This window comes from Lacerta agilis, chromosome 13 (assembly GCF_009819535.1).
Source record: "Lacerta agilis isolate rLacAgi1 chromosome 13, rLacAgi1.pri, whole genome shotgun sequence".
NCBI classification, from domain to species: Eukaryota; Metazoa; Chordata; class Lepidosauria; order Squamata; family Lacertidae; genus Lacerta; species Lacerta agilis.
Window position 1 is genome coordinate 31,878,197 of NC_046324.1, and position 15,670 is coordinate 31,893,866.

The following is a 15,670-nucleotide window of genomic DNA, read 5'->3' on the forward strand; positions in this document are numbered from 1 at the left end:
CAGTCTTACTGCAAGAACCCCACCCACAGGACTGAGACAAGGCCGGGTGTTACAACCAAAAATACACCTCTTCCCAAAGCAAGACGCCCCTCTGACAAACCCGTGCCACCCAACACACACCTATTAAATGGCTAAAAATAAGGAAAATGCTTGGACTTACAAAACAGGGCTTGTTTTCATGCGCAGGGAAAGTCCATGTATCATGAGCTTGAGGTTCTCGGATAGCACTCCTACACTCAAGAGCACAAATTAATTTATAACACAAAAAGGGGGGATAAAAAGGGGGGGAAATAAAAGCCTACGCACACACAAGAAAGGAAGGAAGGAGGATAAAAATAAAAGCTAACATAAAAATGAAGTCCCTTATAGCCACTTTCTCATATCCTCCCCCTTCTTCATTCTATCCCTTTGCCTTAAGCAGTCCCTTGTTCTGACAGGAATATCTCGTGCTTCTCTCCCCTCTTTTTCCAGAACACTAAACATGTTATTCAGCAAATGCCCTGAGCTGATAGAAAGAAAGAGATTTTTTTCTTCTTTCTTTCTTTCTTTCTTTCTTTCTTTCTTTCTTTCTCTTTATTCTTCAGCCGACTCACAGAAACACCCTGATAAATAAAACATGGCCCTCTAATAAGACCCTATCATAATGGGCAATGAAAAACAAATACGTTGCATAAGAGATGAACAAACCCATTTTCTCTATATATTATGGGTGGTTTCATTTCATTTCGTTATTTTAGTTTTGTAGTCAAACGGCACTAAACGCTTTGTGTCTGGACGGTTTGGAACTGTCCATGGTTCTTCAGCTCTCAAAACAATGCTTTAAGCAAGCAAACAAAATGTGTGCTATACAAGTGAAGCACTTCAGGCTCCCTCCAGCAACCAAGCTGCTTTCAAGAAGAAGAAAAAGTTAGAGTAAGGTGTGTCTTCATATGTATTTACATGATCAGTAACACATTTATTAGCCAGTGATATTTATAAACCAACTTTTGACACAGGGAATCCAGGCTGGAAGGAGATTCTAGGCCACCACCTGAGCAGTGGCTTCACTTCTCATTATCCCCCTTCCAAGAAATAACATACAGTATTCAGTATCGCTCAGAATATCAGAAGTACATCTCACCACAGTGAGTTTAAGAGGTCTTACTCCTTAGCAATTTAGAATTCCAGTCACAGTAAACCAAAGCACATGATCTGGGTGGGTTGTAGCTCAGTGGTAGAGCATCTGATTTGCATTCAAAAGGTCCCAGTTTTAATCCCTGGCATCTCCACATATGGCTGGGAATGCCCCCCCCCTGAAACCATGGAGAGCCACCACCAAATCATTATACTGAGATGCACCGACTATGAGGTAGTTTCCTGTGTTCCTAAGCACAGAAAGTTTTCTGTGGATACACATATCACCTATTTATGTAGCTGAAGCCACCACTTCACAGCCTTTTAGCTAAGATCAGGGGGTAGGATGTGGGTTGTGGGATGCAGCTCCCCTCCTTTGAGGGGGGAGGAATTTGCGACACCCATCCTCCCCTGGAAGAAGAGGGAAGGTGGTTTACTTAGTTATTTATTTCATAAAATTTATACACTGTTTGATTGTAAAAAAACAACAACAACCCTCAAAACAGTTTATGAAAGATAAAGCTGTGAGATCAAGAAAAAAATCACAACCCTACTTTAAAACACCCCAAATATAAAATACTAAAACAGATTAAAATTACCTCAACTTCCTAAGTGTCTGGGTAGGCTTCTTTAAGCATGAATGCTTTTAGCAGGCACTGAAAAGATTACAGTGAAGGTGCCTGCTTGATCTCAATAGGAAGATTTCTCCTGAAGAGGAAATCATTATTTGGCATCCACCCTTCAAACCTTTGCAGTTCCCCATATTCCAGATATGAAAAAAGCTTAATAGGGGAGATTTAACTGAAGCAATCACACCTTGGAAGGCTGCAGAGTGTAGACCTTGGCACCCCATTCTTCCTAATATGGAAAGCATTGATTTGAGATATTAAACTTAAGCATGGGCACCTAGGAAGGCTGCATAATGTAGCATACTGGTGAGATATTTGTAGACGAAGGAAAAGGCAATCACAGAACCTCTTGGCCACGCCACATATAAACTAAACACAATTAATAACCTGTGCCCTATCCATAATACTGTCAGATTTTTCTTTCCTCTCTGGTAATTACTGAATGGGGTTTATTTTCTCATTAATTGAGAATGGTAAAAAAAAATGCAGGAGAAACTTTCAGCACAACACACTAGATGTTATCACTTGGGAAGGGGGTGTCAGGGGACACAGAGCTGCTTTTGGCAGTAGCCACATAACACTTCAGGACGCGGATGGCGCTGTGGTCTAAGCCACAGAGCCTAGGGCTTGCTTATCAGGAGGTCGGCGGTTCAAATCCCCACGACGGGGTGAGCTCCCGTTGCTCAGCCCCAGCTCCTGCCCACCTAGCAGTTCGAAAGCACATCAAAGTGAAAGTAGATAAATAGGGACCGCTCCGGCGGGAAGGTAAACGGCATTTCCGTGTGCTGCTCTGGTTCACCAGAAGCAGCTTAGTCATGCTGGCCACATGACCCGGAAACTGTCTGCAGACAAATGCTGGCTCCCTCAGTGTATGGAGCGAGATGAGTGCCGCAACCCCAGAGTCGTCCATGACTGGACCTAACGGTCAGGGGTACCTGGAAGGCCACAGGTTCCTCATCTCTGGTCTAATCCAAAGGCACAATCCTGCACATTTTAAGTTTCATAATCATTTCATAGATAGATGATTGATTGATAGATACGTAGATAATGATAGATAGATGGATGGATAGATAGATGTTAGATAACAGTATCCCTTTATCTTTTATAATGGATAAAAGCAGATCCCATCAACCTCAGTCAGTGGGTGTTGTAGTCAGGGGAAACCTGAGTTGAGAAGTCCATCATCAACCAGTCATCCCACACTCCTTATTCATCATTAATTGATCAAATCAAGCTTTTGTTTTGTTTTTATTGTTGTTTAGCAGGAACAATGTGGTTGGAGGAAGACCCACATTATTCACCCTGTCATCCCACAGGCTATGCGGTCACACCATCCCTATTATCATCACCACAACAGAGATTGGTGGGGGGGGTTTGAGATGATGCAAAATAAATCCAGCCTGAGTCCAATGGATAATTCAATTGTCTTGCAGAATTGGTAACGGCGAAAGATATACCAAACACATACAAAAAAAAACATTTCTTCTTAAATGGCCAAAGGAGAACAAAAGGAACAGTAAATCTTGTGTTGTTCTTTTTCTTTTGATTATATATTTTGTGGTTTTATATTTTGATTCTGTTCTATGAACTACCCTGAGACCTCTGGGTATAGGGTGGTATATAAATTCAATAAATAACTAACTCACCTCTTAGTTATTTGGTAGTGGAAGACTCTGTCCTGGCTCTCACTTGATGATGAACTCCAGTGATGTTCCCCCCCCCCAAAAAAAAGCTTTCATGCTAAGATCAGTGTGATACATATGCAAAATGCTATTCAAAGGCACAGCAGGTAACACACATTGCTACACAGCAGGTGATATGGCTACTCAAGTGAAGACATTCATCCAACAATGGTTCGCAACAATGAATGGGGCGATCACAGATTAGTGCAGCAAGTGGTTCTGTTCCTTAGAATGGGCAAGCAACCCAGCATTCTGTCTGGAAGGTTGGTGGACCTTCTCCACCTATTCATATTTCTGTTGGCATCTCTCCTCAGAAGCAGTCCCTCTTACTCCTGCTGGATGAACACCAAAGGTCCATCTAGTCCATCATCCAGGGCTGGTCCAAGACATTTTGGTACCTGACGCAAAGCACAAATGGCACTGGTGCTACCTCGCCACTAGGAAAGAAGGAGTGAGTGAATATCTACATTGGGAATAATGGGGGAATGAATATCTACATCAGGAACAAGAGTGAAGAAAACCAGCATCACCTCCTATTCACTAAGGGTCTTCTGTAGAATGGCATTGGGCAGGGGCTGCCAAGGAGGAGACAGATCGGTCTCCAAGGAACATGCCACAGCTGTCACTGCCACTGCAGCAGCAGTGGCCAATGCGTACCTTAGCGGCCAGATCAGGCAGAGGACTTTGGGTCCTGCTACCTGAAGCAGTTGCCTCACCTTGCCTCATGCATGGGCCAGCCCTGCCATCATCCTATTATTGCAGTACCCAACCAGATGCTTATGGGTAACCCACAAGCTAAACCTAAGTGCAGAAGCACTCTCCCCACTTCAGTACATCATCCCCACATCAACAGGGTCACTCTCCTCCTGTCCTTCTGTCAGTAAAGGTCATCCCATAGGCCAATGAGCAGATTCCAGTTCCAATACCAAGTCAAAACCCTGACTGAAATGGCTATAATAAATCAGTGCCATCCAACAGTGCCTGAAATTGGCCAGTAATAATAATCTGTTCAAGTAATTTAACCAGGAAGGGGGTCTGTAGTTGTCATCATAGGTCCAGAATACCTTTCTTTCTTTCTTTCTTTCTTTCTTTCTTTCTTTCTTTCTTTCTTTCTTTCTTTCTTTCTGGAACAACCTTATCACTGCCTCTTTCAAAGAGTTTGGGGAAACTCCATCTATCAAGGAGAAATTTGCCCACCTCCTAGACTCAAGACAGACACCCCTGCCCCTATTTGATGCAATGTCAGTGGTTCCCAAACTTTTATGGGCCACAGCCCCTTTGGTTCCATAAACTCATCCTCAGTGCCCCCTACCCTACCATATATATTTTTTTTAAAAAAACAACAACGAAACAACAACCACAGAACAGTGATTTGCACAGCCTACTAAAAAAAATATAATAACAAAATAAAATTCAAAACAGTAACAATAATTGCACATTTATTCAAAATCTATTTAGTTGAATTAATTCAACAAATTGATGGACTTGATCCAGTGATACCAGTTTCAGCTGGTTGGCTGAACTTGCCCAAGTACTTTGTTCACATTGTGGTTTTAGAATTTTTGTTGCAACAGGTAAAAACCGGAAGACCTCCCTGGAATTTCCCCAGGGTATTCCACTTGATCTGACAAATATTTGCCAATGACAACATTAAGAGCAAAGTTTGGGGGTTGCTTCTCGAAAGTATTTTCAGGGAGATGTATTGGGAAGCAAAAAATAAAGTTGCATTTTTATTACTGATATTTTTTAATTTTTTTGCGAGTGTGATTTTCACATTTATTTATTTATTTTTACTCGGGACCAAACTCTGCAGTGTCTGGAGGCCTTTTCAGACTAGTATTGCTCAGAGAACACCCCAGAGAACATAATTTGGGGTGGGGGTGGGGGCGGCAGCGGGGGGAAATGTGCAAGAAATGTCCTCAAGAATTCACACTGTTCATCACTCTCCAATCAGCATAAAACTAGACAGGTAATGCAATGTCAATAGTGCCCTTGCCCATACATCACTGTTAATGTGTACCAAGCCTGATCTGGTGGGACCCTGACAGATCCACACACTACACTCTGCTTGATCCTTGGCTGCTCTGCTGAGACGGACGACTAGGGAGCCAATTAGTGTCAATTGCAGTCGGGTTCATTTGTTAGTGACTGGACTTAGCCTTCCGATTTATATCACACACACACACACACAACAAAATGAAATGACCTGTACTGGATTTGAATTGGAAAACTCGGAGGTGAAAAAGGCTTTCGTTTAATGACAATGACTGAGCTGGAGAGATTAGTTGGGGCCCTTTCTTACAAAAGGAACAATCAATGTTTCCACCTTCCTTGTTCCAATTTGGAATGTCAAACTAATAATGCTAGTAGGCTGGTGCCGTTAACGAGGTGCCGGACCTGCCAGTTATTTTCAAGGGTGGTGGTGGGGGAAGTACAGTAGGACAGGCAGACCTGATGTTCATTCCTGGAAGTCCAATGGAATCATTTTTTTAAAAGGGAGAGGAAGAAAGAGAGTGTGGTAAAAAAGAAGAAGAAGAAGCTTAAATATGGAGTCTTGCAGGTTGTGGAAACTGCAGGACCAGAGAAACTTCAACAGGAATAAAACACAAGGTACTGACTGAAACTATCAGTCAGCTCCTGTCATGTGCCCCCATAGTCTGGTACGCAGTAATATATTGCATCCATAGGGACATGCTTTATACTAACTCACACCATTGGTACAGCTCATTCAGTATTCCAGATATTGACTAGCAGTGGCAGTGGTTTCAGGCAGGAGCCTTCTCCCTGTCCTACCCAGGGAGCCAGGGATTAAACTTGGGACCTTCTAAGGAAGAGCGGATACTCTACCACTGAGCTACAGGCATTCCATGTGCATGGAAATCTTTTTTCTTGTTGTTGCTAATAACCATCAATAGATTTACCCTATATGAATTTGTCTGTCTAAGCGGGCAGGCACTGCTCTCATGACTGTAAGATCATTAAAAATTGTGCAAAGAAGTACTTCCTGTGGTCAGTCCTGAATCTTTTGCCAACAACATTTCACGTAGAGCTTCTCAACACTTTCGTTTTACGGAATGTCTGACCAATATACTATTTGCCTTCTGTAGTTGCTCCTGTAGGAAAGGGGTGGGGAATCTGCAGCCCTCTAGATCTTTCTGGACTCTGTCTCCCATCTCCATCTTCCACAGCCAGCATGGTCAGCATTAAGAACAATGGGAGTTGTAGTCCAGCAATATCTGGAGGCCACAGGTTCCCTAATCCTGCTGCAAATGAATATTTAAATGCTCAAAACAACAACAGCCCTAATGTGTCTCATAAGAAACCTGACTTGTATAAAGCTTTGTCATTGGCCCATGGAGCTCAATAATGTCTACAATGGCTGACAATAGCTTTTCAGAATTTCAGACAGTAGCATTTTTTCTCTAAATCACTTTAAATTTATGGTGTGATTATGACTAGAGTCACATTCAGGGCAAAAACACAGTATTTTTCTTCCTGAGCCAAAGATCAGAAGCCCTCCACACCCCACCTTAGGCACGTAAAGTAACCAGATTGGCAGCTACATGTTATTTCAACAATGATGACAGGAGTGTCTTCCTGAGTGAGGCAGGCTGGTTCAGGTGGCTGAGGTAGCTGTCTCATTTTGCCTCATGGGAGGGCCGGTGCTAGTCACGCTGTTTCCTTCATTGTTGCTTTCTCTGCACCATTTTGCTTCTTCGTTGACATCATGGTCCTCTGTCTCCTTTGCCTGCACTGCTTACTGATCAATCCTACCTGGTTGTGATGACCAATGCAATTTTCCTGATGAATTCACAACACTGGCTTTAACACAATGCTGTCACAGACACATATAAGCATAATGTTGTGGGTCACTACAGCCAATCAAATTAAATGGCAATGAGGGCAAATGAGGCCAAGGGCAGTGAGGACAACGGAAAAGAGGAGGAAATGGGTGTTGGAAAGAAGCGTCTGCCAGAGAAACAAAAGGGCACGGACAACAACAAAACAACAACAGGATAGTACCGGTATATTTTTAGTAATTATTTCCACTGCATCAGATTTGTTACTTCTGGAGTCAATGGGTTGTATTCAATCTTATGCCTACTCAGAGCAGATCCAGTGAAATTAATGAACATGACCTATGTCCTAATTTCACATTTATTGTCTTCATGTATAACTTCTCCATGATGCTAGGTGCCAACTTGTTTGCTTCCACACAGTGCCATTTTTAATTTATTGTGTGTGTGTGTGTGTGTGTGTGTGTGTGTGTGTAGATAGATAGATAGATAGATAGATAGATAGATAGACAGATAGTTTGATTGTAGTAAAACCTCAAAGCATTTTACAATACCATTTTTTTTAAGGTGACCTATATTTGACTACTTAAATTATTGCTTCTATTTTTAAACAACACCAACAACCTGTGATCAAGTTTGTATGATTGATATCTACTATGGTGGGATGGGGAACATTTTCAGCCTGAGAGGCACATTCCTTCATGGGGAAGCTTCCAGGGGCTGTATGCCAGAGGGGACTATGGGCAGTGAAAAAAGTGGGCAGATCAATGGATGTGACTTGCGTGTTTAGACCTTTAACCTTCCCCAATAAATTCACACAGGACTCAAATATTTGGTTTGGTTTTGGGCAGAGTTTAGGCCACAACTTAATTGATTAAAACCAAGTGAGTGGTTGCATAGGTTCTGGTTCAACTATCTGCCTACACCCTTGCAGGCAGCCCTGTCCCAGAGCCACGTTCGTAGGACAGACAAGGATGAACACCAGGGACAGCTGATGGAAGATTCACCAATCAGCCATTCTGATGTCCCTGGGACTCAGCCACTGGCCGGAACCCTTTTGGGGACCGACAAACCATTGAGTCCCTGGATTCCTGTACCGGAATATCCTGCATTTCCATAGGCGTGGCCACATCACGTGCCACACCTATCACCTGAACCAGAGCCTATCCGCAACTTACAAGTTGTGATGATTTGCTACACGGCAGGCGAAACCCAAATGGCACCAGCCAATCAGCCAAGTGGGGAAAATTCCTACCGTGCCCCTGTCCTAATGACAGACGACACACGGCAGCATAGCAAGGTCAACACAAGCCCTAAATATAGGAAATGGTGGGTGGGTGTTCCGATGTGTTAGGCCCCAAAGAGGAAGCTCAGCAGCCTTGCATGGGCTTAAATAGGTTCCGCATTGCTGCATTTTACGATCCCCCATTGGCCAGATTTCACCCCAGCAACACGGGACCGACCTATCAGGGGGTGTGGCCTTGATTTCCAATTACCCCCACAACACTGGGTCAGGTTGCAGGTCACACCGCAACACGTGCCCTCCTTTAATGGAGGACCCGATTTCTAAGAACATAAAAGTGCCCTGCTGGATCAGGCCAGTGACCCAATTCATCCAGCACCCAGTACTCACTGTGGCCAATCAGATGCCCCAAGGGGAAGCCAACAAGCAGGACCTGAGTGCAACATCACTTTCCCCACTTGTGATTTCCAGGAACTAGAATTCAAAGGCATACTACCTCTGATGTGGTCCAGGAATGGGGCTTGGGGCATGGCTTGGAGAACGAGGCCTAGAGAACCACATTTGGACCCAAGATTGAGGTTCACCACTCCTAAACTATAGTTTGCAGAAGTCCAAGTGTGACTACATATGGGTCCAAAGGAAGACTGAAACCTGTCAGCCAGGAAATGTTTCAAGAGACTCTCAGCAGGGCTCACCATAAGTACATGCCTCCCGGTCTCACCTCTATGCCATAGAGATTTCCATAACTTTCATTTGAAGAACTGACATGTATTTCCTTTTCCTGAATTCCATTGCCTTGAAAGCACCGGATGAGTACTTTGCAAACAGGTGAATAACAGGAGCATCTTAAAGCAAGTCTACTGTATTGCAAAGACTAATTAAAAATACAAGATGGCTCTTTTCTCTTCCTTTCAAAATCCCTAGGTGACAGTTCATCATGCCAGCGGTATTTTCTTGTTATGAAAATCCTGACTCCTATTTTAAGGTTTTGTATTAAGTCTGCTTTTCTTTACCAGCTCTTTGCACAAAGATCAAAACATTACAGAGGCCCCCTGCATACCTCAGGCAAATCAAAATTGCTATTTTCTTTCTTTCTTTTTGTTAAGCATGGTGTTATTTCTATTGACTTTCCCAATATTTCTGTCACCAGATCCAGAGAAATGCAGTGCCAGCATTTATAAATCCAGTGCCACTTAATGACAAACATCCATGGCTGTAGTTACATCAAAGCAAATCCCACTGCAACCTGTGAGATTTACCTCTGAGGAAACATGATCAGAATCAGGTTATAAGTCATGGATAGCCAATGTGGTGCCCTCTAGATGTTGTTGGTCTACAGCTCCCTGATCATTGACCATGCTGATAGAGGCTGAGGCTGTAGTCCAAAACATTCAGACGGTTGTGCATATTTTGTCAATTTAAGTTGCCATTCTTCTTTGGTTGGTAGTCGCTCGTTTTCCATTTTGGGGCTAACAAAACACCGGCAGCAGTAGCAGCATACATAAATAACCTTTTTTGACACCTGGGAAGTTTAAGTCTGAATTATCCCCAACAAAAAGGACTTTGGGTTTTTTAGGGGGAAATACTTTTGAACATTTTCTCCAATTCATTATGGATTATTTTCCCCAACGCACAACTTGCAGACTTAACATATACAGGTAGAATAAGAGAACAAGAAGAACGTATGTTTAAAGAAGGTTGAATTTATGGTTTATTGATATATGGGAAATAATTGTGTGCAGCTGAAACTACTGGCAGTATAAATTCAACAGTGTAAATAAGTTTTGATGGATGCAATAATGGAATACTGAATGGTATAAAAAGGTAAAGGCACCCCTGACCATTAGGTCCAGTCATGTCTGACTCTGGGATTGCGGTGCTCATCTCGCGTTACTGGCCGAGAGAGCCGGCATACAGCCTCTGGGTCATGTGGCCAGCATGATAAAGCCGCTTCTGGCAAACCAGAGCAGCGCACGGAAATGCTGTTTACCTTCCCGCCAGAGCGGTACCTACGGTATTTATCTACTTGCACTTTTTACGTGCTTTCAAACTGCTAGGTTGGCAGGAGCTGGGACCGAGCAACGGGAGCTCACCCTGTCGTGGGGATTCGAACCGCCAACCTTCTGATCAGCAAGCCCTAGGCTCTGTGGTTTAACCCACAGTGCCACCTGCGTCCCTTACTGAATGGTATATTTTTTTTTTGTAAAATATGCAGGGATTTCTGATATGTAAAATGAACCATGGAAAGAGAAGAAGGGGAGTCACTGATATCTTAAGGATGTAAAATGAGTATTTAAATTTGTAAAACAGAAAATTTAATAATATTTACACACACACACACAAACACACACACACCCAGAGGGCACCATGTTGGCTTACTTCTGTTATGTGAGTACAAACAGAGCCAAAATTTCAATGCATGAAAATAAAACACAACTGAGTGAGAGTGATAGTAAAGTCCTTAGAACACAATATCCAAGTTTTGGGGTTGGGTTGGATCCAAAACACCATGGGTAGAAGTGTAATGACCACTAGTACCACTGAACAAATGATGAATTGCTGATGCAGTGCGGTAGTAAGTTGGCTAGAGAAAATGTTTTCTCTCCCTCCCTTATAACACTAGAATTAATGGAAATTCAGTGAAGCTGAATGTTGGAAGATAAAGTACAGTGGAACCCCAGGTTACGTACCCCCCGTGTTGCGGACGTTCGAGTTGTGAACGCCCGCAACCTGGAAGTGTTTCCGGAGCGCGCATGACCCCCAGATGTGCAGAAGCGTTCTGTGCACTTTGCGCATGTGCAGAAGCGCTCAAATCGCACTTCTTCCTGGGGTTCCCCCCCCCGGTGCGTTCATGATACCCATTGTGGCGTTTGCCTTTCTAGGGAATACATATAGAAGAAGTAAGTAAGGGGTTAAGTGGCTGGCCCTAGGCTGTCCAATAAACAGAGGGGGGGAGGAGCTAGGGGCAGCTGAAGGAGTCAGTTAGAGTTAGAGAGCGGGGAGTTGAGGGAGTTGATGAAGAGCAGTTGATCAAGGGAGTTGGTTGGTGGGTGGTTGTTGATTGTGTGGGTTGGTGGTGAGGTCTAGTGGTGAGCGTAGGCAGGGTTGTAACCAATATTTTGAGTTGTTGAAGTTTTTAAATAAACACTTATTATTTTGTTTAAAATTGCACCCTGTCTGTGAAAGTTATTACCAGGGAGGGGATCCTGGTTGGTGGCAGCGAAGCGCGTGGTGGCACAGGGATCAATAGTCCGTCAAACGACCGGGGACCCTGTGTGATCGCCACACCCATGCATGCGTTACGTACCACGACCCAGAACAGATCACTTACATAACCCAGGGTATCACTGTACTGCTTCACATAGAGCATAGTTAAACTATGGAACTCACTCCCACAAGAGGCGGTAATGTTTACCCACCTACCAATGGCCAGTAATTGTCCCCTGCTAGAGGCAGCAAGTGCTTCCGAATACCAGTTGCTGGAAACTGCAGGAGAGGAGAGTACTCTTGCACTTGGCTCCTGCTTGGGGGTTTCCCATAGTTATTTGGTTGGCCTTGCATTGCAGAGGGTTGAACTAGATGGCCCTCAGGACCCCATCAAACTCTACAATTCTATGAATCTATAATTCTGGACTAGATGGGCCATTGGCGTTATCCAGGAGGTTTTTCCTATGTTTTAATGGTTCTATAGCAATCCTTCTGCTTCTGCTTGTACAAGAGGTTTCACAAAAACACACATCATCTTTACATGCTGTCCCATCCATCTCACGTAACATTCTAATACGGTTGGACCCAATAGGTGCATTCTTGGTGTTATTTGACTACAAGTTCCACCAGCCCCAGCCAGCATGGTGTAGGGCGGGAGTCGGATGCCCCCTGTGACCAGAAAGCTCCTTCTGTAAGCAGAGGAACACCTTTGGATCCAACCCTATGTTGTTGCATAATGGCCTCTCAATTTAGTGGGGATGTCATGGAGGAGAGTGGGGTTGGTAGTGCCCTAAGGTTCAGTTAAAGTATAGTACTAGGTAAGTTTACTCAGAAGTCAGTGCCCTTGTGTCCAGTGGGCTTTACTCCCACGTAAGTGTGTTTAGAATTTCAACCAAAATAGTGTTTGAGGTCAAAATTCAAGCCCAAGTCTGTGGAGCCAAATGCCAATTTTTAGGGTTTGGAAAACCAACTACCATGCCAATATTGTAATGTTCTAAAGTTGGGTTTTAAAGTCTACATTGTGTTAAGTTGAACACCTGAAAACCCATTTTTAAAACAAACAAACAAACAAACTTGTTTTTCATTTGAGGGTCCATCTTATGTCTTCAGACAAATGGAGACTTTTGTCTGAAGACTTTTTGGAGCCCTGCATCTCCCAGATCCACAAGAATGACATCCACAATTACAGAAGGCTGCCTAACTCCCCCACAGCCAGAAGATTCAGCAGGGCACAGCAGGATTAATTAGAGGACATTAATCTTTGCAGATCCATGTCCTGGTGTGGCCTGCAGGCTTTATGACTTGAATTTATTCGGGCCATTTCACTCTGTCTAGAGACTGATAGTTGGCTCATCAGGGATGTGGAGGTAGTCACTACATTAGCTAAATATATAAATGCCTTGTAAGTTCAGCAAGTTTTGTAGAACAAGTGAATGGATTCTTGATGCCATCAATCCTACGCCCCAAAAATGTGTGTGACACTTTCAGCAGTACCTCCCCTCCCCATGAAAAAAAACTCATCCTTTTCAGACACTTAAAACTGCCATGTCTGGATGGCAAGCTCCCTGGTGTCCATGGCCAATGTGGGAACTCAGTCACAGAGTCTTGGAGCTGGCCACTTAAGCCGGCCACTAAGGAGCTAAAAAAAAGCAGCTATTACAACAAGAATCTAGAGGAGACTGAGATTTAAATCCTCTCCACCAGCTCCTCCACTTCCTCGTTGGGTCACTGTTTGCAGGTGGATGCTCTCCTGCCTCCTGAGTAGACCCCAGCAACAGAGCCTTCTTGAAGCGAAACATGCACTCCTACAACTTATCCAGGATTCTTACCAGGTTCACTGTTGTTTTTGCTATGGAGGTCTGGTGGAGTGAAGGGGGAGAATCAATTATCAAGGATCTGGTCAGAATGGCCACTGTGGGAGCCTGGATGAGACATCCAAGAGTTGAATTCACCTTAACTGCATCTCACAAAACAGTGTCTGGAATGGAGGTAGAGCCACCTTGGAATTTGAGCTCCTACTGGTTTCCATGGCCAGGTGATCCAAGAGCTACTGATTCTCTCTCCCCATACTTCCCACCCATTTTAATTTTTACAGATAACCGAAGTCTATAGCACCTAGGATGCACAGTTTTTGCCACATTTGAAATACAGCTGCCATCACCTCTGGGAATAACTGGAGCTTTTGATGTGCTGTCAGTTGCAGGAAGGTTGTAGCAGAGGTGGCTTGTTTGTTCCCATGGACCAGAAAGCATTATGCAAAGGACAGGAGACTTTTTGCCTTTTCTCCAAATACAGGCAGAAAATTTCAAAGTTCCAGCTGTTGAAGCCCCAAATGACCAGGAGTCAGGGTACCTACCTGTGCACATAGAAAATCTTGTGAGGTTCTGCTTCTACTGCTGCACAAGCCAGAGGCACCACAAAGGCACCTTAATATAATAGAAGTAAAGAGTTGGAAGGAATCCCAAGGGTCATCTAGTCCAACCCCCTGCAATGCAGGAATCTCAACTAGTTCATACACTGAACCATAGAATTGTGGATTTGAAAGGGACCTTACAACTTCTGCCATTTTTAAATTGCTTTTTGTTCGTTGGTTGAGGGGTGCTACCCAGTTTTTGGTCTGTGTTTTATTTTTTGGGGGTAGATGTTTTGATGTTGCTTTGTGGCAGACAGGGTTTGAAGATTTTGAGCTTTTCTTCTATAAAATGGATTTTTTTGTGGTGCTCATGACATTTCTTAGGTTTCTAAATCTACCCTCAGCCCCACAAAAATTGTGAAAATGCTTGTGACCCAGAAGACCTTGTGATGATGTTCTTTTACCTGTTGTTCTTCTGCCTTGGTTGTTTATATGGCTCTTCATATTTATGTTATTAATTTTATTTAGTCTGAGGGTTCAGAATGTTTTTTTTATGAACTGATATTTCATTTTTCTCTCTGTATGTATGTGTATAGAGAGAAAGGGGGGAGGAAGAGAGTCTCTGCTTCCAGGCAGAGGAGCAGGCTGTGAGTTAAACACATCAATATAAATACATACTAGACAAGAGCAAAAGGCGGTGGAGGGAGAAATTAGTTACATCTGAAGAAAATTGTTCTGGATAGAGTTAGTTTGGGCCAAAAGTTTAGATTGACTTCTCTTGAGAGCTTTACATATACAGGGCAGATGTTTTATCATTAATGAACTCTCAGCTAACTAACCCATTGCAATCAATCTTACTCATTGACATGAGGCATCTTCGGGACCCTTCGGAAGTGATCCTGACATATCTTGTCAATGCGCCATGTTCGGAGAAGTAAAGCATCAAAGGCGATCATTTGACACTATCTATCATGTCAAAATTCCGCATCGTGGCACTTGCCAGGATGTGTTGAAACGTGGAAAATTGGCTCATAATACACACCTCAGCACAGATTGAAAGCCGAGGGCACGGCAGCAGAGAGAGAAAAGTATGTTAATCCAGCAGATGCATGCCTTGTTCTAACAGTCTCAATACTTAAATTAAACGACGGAATTAGTAAAAACCAAACACCACATTTGTTGTGCAAAAAGTTACTATTTGTATCCCCAAACCCTGCAATTTGCTATCTTAAATGGTTTTATAAAATTGACCAGAATTATCAGCTCTGTATTTCAGATGGTAAGGAATATTAACTGGCCTAAGGGCACCTTGTATATTCCTGGCTATGGTGAGATTTGAACCAGGGACTGCTATTTCCCAGTTGCCAGAAACCTCGGTGTGTGACACAATGTGTGGGGTGATTATAGACTATGTGAATGGCCTAGCAGGATTGGTAGCAAAATAAAGAGAAAACAGACAGGGAACAAGGTTGGTGGAGAGATGAGCCAGACCAAACAATGGAACCACAAACTCCTAGGTCAGGGATGGGGAACTTGTGGCTCTTCAAAGATATGGACTCCAGCAGCCTCAGCCAGGTTGGTGATGGTAATTATGGCCCAATGACACATGGAGGGTCACAGTTTCCCCATCCATGGCATGCACACTA

At 43.5% G+C, this 15,670-nt stretch overlaps 1 protein-coding gene across 19 annotated transcripts in view; it reads right to left on the reverse strand.

The window, feature by feature from the left end:
- The window catches only part of RBFOX1 (RNA binding fox-1 homolog 1), a 1,003,674-nt gene that overhangs the window by 339,038 nt on the left and 648,966 nt on the right, over positions 1–15,670 (reverse strand). Inside the window, exon 1 of one of the 19 annotated variants that reach the window (XM_033166800.1) lies at positions 161–251. The exons of the other annotated variants lie outside the window; for them this stretch is intronic. The gene's annotated coding sequence lies outside the window, so the exon portion shown is untranslated. Of the gene's footprint in view, positions 1–160; positions 252–15,670 lie in introns of those variants that run through there. 19 annotated transcript variants of the gene reach the window in all.